The sequence below is a fragment of the Nannospalax galili genome, unplaced genomic scaffold (genome assembly GCF_000622305.1).
Source record: "Nannospalax galili isolate Female #2095 unplaced genomic scaffold, S.galili_v1.0 scaffold686, whole genome shotgun sequence".
Classification (NCBI taxonomy): Eukaryota; Metazoa; Chordata; class Mammalia; order Rodentia; family Spalacidae; genus Nannospalax; species Nannospalax galili.
The window spans coordinates 595,133-601,531 of NW_008355472.1; positions in this window are offsets into that span (position 1 = coordinate 595,133).

Sequence of the window (6,399 nt, forward strand, 5' to 3'; positions counted from 1 at the left end):
TTTTGTCTGCTTGTTTGCCTGGGTCTTGTGCATGTTGACACCATTGCTGTATAAGAAGGGTACCCAGGAGCCTGTAGGCCTATTTCCATATGGTCATGCACCTCCTCCATGGCTCTTACAGTCATTCTGCCCTCTCTTCCACAATGGTCCTGAGCCTTGGGGTGGGTAAAGTTTAATATAGGAGTCCTGTTCAAGGACCCACACTCTATAGACTCTTATTCTCCACGTTTTGGCCATTTGTGACCTTTTGTATTCCTGGCCCTCTGTTGCATGAGGAGCTTCATTGATGAGAATTGAAAGATGCATTAGTGTTCTCTTTATCCCTTGTTCTATGTTCCGAGAGCCTTAGGTGTAGAGGTTCCATCGTAGATGTGCCACTTAGGCTTGGGCAATTCACAGTCTCTGTGTGTGACCAGCTGTGGAACTCTGTAATAATCTGTTGAAAAAGAAGCTTCTTAGTCTGGTGTGGTGGTGCATGCCTTTAGTCCCAGTACTCGGGAGGCAGAGGCAGGCAGATCTGAGTTCAAGGCCAGCCTGGTCTACATAGTGAGTTCCAGGACAGCTGAGACTACAGGGAGACCCTGTCTCAAAAAGACCGAAAAAAAAAAAAAAAGAAAAAAAGAAAAAGAAGTTTCTTTGATAGGTGGTGACTGAGACACTTGTCTGTAAATTTAAGGATTCATATTTCGCACATAGTAAGAAATTACATTTGTCTAGAAATGTGACAGTCTTGGAGTTTTCTCAAAGATTTATGACCTCTCCAGCTATGGGTATTTGGCTAGGTTTACAGTACCACATGTGAGTCTCCTCCACTGAGTGGGCTTTAAGTCCAATTAGGTAGCTGTTGATTTCTGATTACCCCCAAGATAAAAGTGCCACTATTACACCCATGTTGTTTACTGTGCTGGTTATTGATGTGGTTTTTAGGCCTTGAAGCTGGGACGATTGATTTCCTTGGTTCTTAGTCTAGTTCTAAGGTCTAGTTTTAAGTATAAGAAGTTAAGGAGACTTAGGGACTCATTTACACTCACCTCTTTTTTAAAAATCCTCTGTGTGGGACTAGAGATAAAGCTCAGTTTTTTAGAGCACTGGTTGCTCTTGCAGAGGACCCAGGTTCAATTCCCAGCACCCACATGGTGGCTAACAACCATCCATAACTCCAGTTCCAGGGGAGTCAATGCCCTCTTCTTACCTCAGTGAGCATTGCATGACATGGGTGCACTTACACCCATGTAGACAATACACTCATGCACACAAAATAAAAATAATAAAATATGTATTTTTAAAAATCTTCTTTATAGGGGCTGGAGGGAGGGCTGAGGGGTTAAGAGCACTGACTCCTCTTGCAGAGGACCCGGGTTCAATTCCCAGCACCCACATGGCAGCTATGAATCATCCTTAACTCCAGTTTCAGGGGAATCCGAAGCCCACTTCTGACCTCTGCGGCATTGCACGACACGAGTACACTCACATGCATGCAGGCAATACACTCATACACATAAAATAAAAATAATAAATATTTTTAAAAACCTTCTGTATAAGCCAGGCATGGTGGCCCATACCTTTAATCCAGCACTCTAGAGGAAGAGGCAGGATTGAGGCTAGCCTGGACTACATAGTAAGTTTCAGGCCAGCTGAGACTAATGGGAGACTCTGTCTCAAAAAGAAAAGTCATCTGTGTAGGTTGGAGGGTCAGCCACACATTCAGTCTAACAGCTCAGCTTCTATGTTAGAAACTGACCTGGATGGCAGTAGGTCTGACAATGGAGGCATGGTTCTGGCCTGGCTTACCTGCTGCAGCCCTGCTCTGTCTGGCAAATCACCAAACTTGAGAATGATTTTCTGATTACCAAATGGGTAAACAGATCTACTGAAGTGTGGTGGTCCTATATTTTTACAATTTTACAATTAAGAATATTTTATAACATTCTTCCTTCCAGAAAGTTTTCTTCCTCCCAGCCTAAGGTTCCTCAGACTACCCTTCAGGTATAAGGTTTTAATAGTATCCAAATCCTTTACTCTGAGTTCTCCATTAGAAGCCTGCCAGATATTCATGCTCCCATCAGAGCTAGAGGATACACCATTGTCTCCTCTACTGGAAACATTTAGGAATGTTAACTGCTCAAAAGACAGAAGAAAAAAACCAAACCAATATTACAAATAATGAAGTGCTTTATACCCTTCAAATATGCTATGTTATAAACCTCTTTTTTGTTTTTTTTTTGTTACTGTTTTTTTGGTCTCCCTGTAGCCCCAGCTGGCCTGGAGCTTGCTATGTAGAACAGGCTAGCTTTGAACTCACAAAGATCCACCTGCCTCTGCCTCCCAAGTGCTGGAATTAAAGGCTTTGTGCCATCATGCCCAGCCTTTTAAAAATAAATTTATTTATTTATTTATTTATTTATTTATTTATTTATTCCGTTCCAAAGGCCAAAAATGTCGAAAATATTTGGGAACTTTTATCTAATGCTTAAAAGATTTTAGGATTACTTCTTCAGAGGGGGGAATGTTAGAGGAGCCAAAAGCCCCATAAAAAATCAATTTATTTATTTATTTATTTATTTATTTATTTATTTATTTATTATTTGAGACAGGGTCTCTGTATGTAGTCCTGGCTGGCCTGGAACTCTCTATGTAGACCAGGTAAGCCTTGAACTCAGAGATCTGTCTGCTTCTGCCTTCTGAGGTTAAAGCTGTGCATCACAACATCCCACTTATAAACCTCCTTTATTTCATAATCTTCCAAAATTTGTTCATGTTTCTGTATGATATAGAGATAGAACTTTCATTACCATCCTCCCAAGGCTGGAGCCAATGCCTTTTTACTTCTCAAGACAAAAATATATCCCTGAGCTGGCAAGAGGGCCACAAATAAAAGTGCTCACCACAAAGTCTGATGCCAAGCCCGAGTTCAACTTCTAGAGACCACATGGTGGAAGGATTTCTCTTACAAATTGCACTCTAACCTTCACATAGGTTCTCTCTCTCTCTCTCTCTTTCTTTCTCTCTCTCTCTCTCTCTCTCTCTCTCCCTCTCCCTCTCTCTCTCTCTGTAAATAAATGCAAAAATAAAAGGACTGAACACTTACTGCTCTTGCAAAAGATGGAGTTTGGTTCCCAACACCCATGTTGGGTGGCTCACAACCACCTGTAACTCTAGCCCCAGGGGGAGCTGACACCTCTGGCCTCCTTGAGCATCTGCACACACTCATATGGACAAATAATACACATAATTAGAAATAATAAAAATAAATTTTTTCATTAAATTTATTTATTTATTTATTTATTTATTTATTTATTGGTCTTTTTGAGACAGGGTCTCCCTGTAGCCCCAGCTGTCCTGGAACTCACTATGCAGGCCAAGCTGGCCTTAAACTCACAGAGATTTGCCTGCCTCTGCCTCTCGAGTGCTGGGACTAAAGGTGTGTGCCACCATGGCCGGCAAAAAATAAAATATTTTAAAAACGAATAAAAAGTTGCTAGTGCAATCATCTATAACCTACATAAGTTTTCCTTATTCCCATATTGTTTCAATGGTTTCCATCTTTAGTTATTTTATTTTACATTTACTTCTCCAAATTCTTAGTAACCAACTTAGAAAAGATAACTCTACAAAATGTACCAGGATTCAAATAAGAGCAAAGATACTTACATGCAAAAACAACAAAGACTGCACAATTACCAAATGAGTGGTACAGAAAGTATCATGGTTTCTCTGGAAACCATAATATATGTATATTTGATATGTGTGTGCCTAGAGAAAATGATACATATTATAATTATCAAAATACAAAATGATGAAATTGGAAACACTTGTATGTACAATAATGTAATATTGGAAAAATAAATAACAAAGTCATACAAATTACAGTAATATTAAAAAATAAATTGTGATAAAATTGTGCAATGGAATACATAGCTCTAGAATACAGTCTATATTTAAGTAATAAAAAGCAAGTTATGCCAGGCGTGGTGGTGCATGCCTTTAATCCCAGCACTTGGGAGGCAGAGGCAGGCAGATCTTTGTGAGACTGAGGCCAGCCTGGTCTACATAGCAAGTTCTAGGCCAGCTGGGGCTACATGGAGATGCTGTCTCAACAAGACCAAAAAAAGAAAAAGTTATAAAACAGCATGTACTATAAAACTCCTTTGGTAAAATAAAGACTGAGGAGATCACTACCATTAATAATAATAATGGTTATACAACAAAAGTTCACAACAGTTATCTTTATGTTAAAGAAATAATGATTTTTCACCATCCTTTATATTTCCTCACTAAATATGTTTTTTTTCACAATATGGGTAAAAACAGCTTTTTAAAAAGTATGTCATTGGTGTGGTGGTACAGACCTATAATCCCAGCACTCAGGAGGCAGAGGCAAGAGGATCAGAAGTTCAAGATCAACCTTGGCTACATGGTGATTTATAGGCTGCCTTCAGCTACCTGAGATCTTGTAGCAAAAATTCTTTTAAAAAGGAGGACACTGCCAGGCCTGGTGGTACACACCTTTAATCCCAGCACTTGGGAGGCAGAGACAGGCAGATCTTTGTGAGTTCAAGGCTAGCCTGATCTGATCTACCTAGTAAGTTCCAGGATAGCTGGGACTATATATAGGGATACCCTGACTCAAAAAAAAAAAAAGAGGACACAAAAGGGGGAGGGGTGATGTATGCCTGGGTGGAGTGGGATGGGGAATTAGGGGTAGATGCATTGTTTACATATATACAGGAATCAATAAAAGGTATTCTATTAAAATCTTTAAAGCAGGGGCTGGTGAGATGGCTCAGTGGTTAAGAGCACTCGCTGCTCTTGCAGAGGACCCAGTTTTGGTTCCCAGCAATCACACAGTGGCTAACAACCATTAGTAACTCCAGTTCCAGGGGATCTGACACCCTCCTCTGACTTCTATGGGTATTGTACAATGTGAGTATACTTACATACATGCAGGCAATATAATCATACATATAACATCAAATAAAGTATTAAAGTAGGAGGGGACTTGTTGGGAAGAAGGGGTTTGATGTGAGGGGGATAAGAGAAGATAATGAGGGGGAATATGATCAAAGCACATTATATGTATATGTGTGTACCAAATTGTGAAAGAATAATTTTTTTAAAGAGTGCAAGATCATCCTCAGCTACATAGCCAGTTTAAGACCAGCCTGGGCTATGAGAGACCCTGTCTCAAAACAAAAAACAAAAAATAGGGGGCTTTACTATAATCAATCTAATCACCACTTTCTTATTTTGTTTTGAAAAGGTTCATGATGGTAGAAAGGGATTTATTAGGTAACTTCAAATATTATTCTTCAACATGTTAGATTGGAATTTTGAGGAAGTGATCCTGTTTAGGGAGCAAGGCAGTAAAATATCAACAGTAGTGTATTCTGAAGTGTCAGGTATATTGCAGCGCTGTTAAAACATATTGAAGGAAACATCATATTGTCTTTAAGGTTATCAGCGAGTAATTTGCATACATACTCCTTGTGGACTTGAGTACCAGTTTTGCCAGACGCATCGCACAATTCATTACCTGTATCACCTTACAACCTAAAGACACATTAACTATGAATAAGTTTATAGCAGTAGAAAAGCAGGAAAAAAGCAAAATGAACATGCTATCGCCCTTTATCAAAATTCTTACACTCTTTGTACAAACCCAGGAAAAAGCAGTTGTATGGTGCCAAAAAATTTGAAAATGTATTTTCCTTTGACATGAAATATGAATGTTTGTCTAAACAAAGAGGAAAAGATGAAATCCACCAGGGACGCCTGTCAAATGAAATTAAGCTTCTTAAGGAAAACACTAGGACTACAGGAAATTCTCATCTAAGTACTATATCAACTCTAACCCTCCTTACCCAGCCTACAAAACCATCATCCCCCCTTGGCTCAGAAGTCCTTTTCATGCAGAGGGCCGATATGTCGTCTGTTATCAATGAGATGCCATTATGCTTTTAATTATCAACTGTCCCCATAGAAGACAGATCAACAACTGGATACAACTGAAAGTCAAAGAGAGCATTAACTTTAGAAGAAAATCAAACACTAATACTCAGGAACAAGAACAGGGGAGTGCAGAAGAAATACCAAGAGTCTGGGCACTAACCACCAAGCCTATGGCCTAAAAGACAAGTGGAAAAGTAAACTTGCTGCTAACCAGGTGTGATGGCTCACACTCGTCACCCCAGCACTTGGGCAATGGAGGCAGGAGGATCAGGAGTTCAAAGTCATCTTCAGCTATATAGCAAGTTGGAGGACACCCTGGGCTGCATGAGACCCTGTTTCAAAAAAGCAAAGCAAAACAGATACAAAAAAAGTGTTGTCTATAACACTTTTCAAGAAAAAACAGACTGATGATATTTAAAATTCTCAGAGAAAATTGGGAAAGTAAATTGC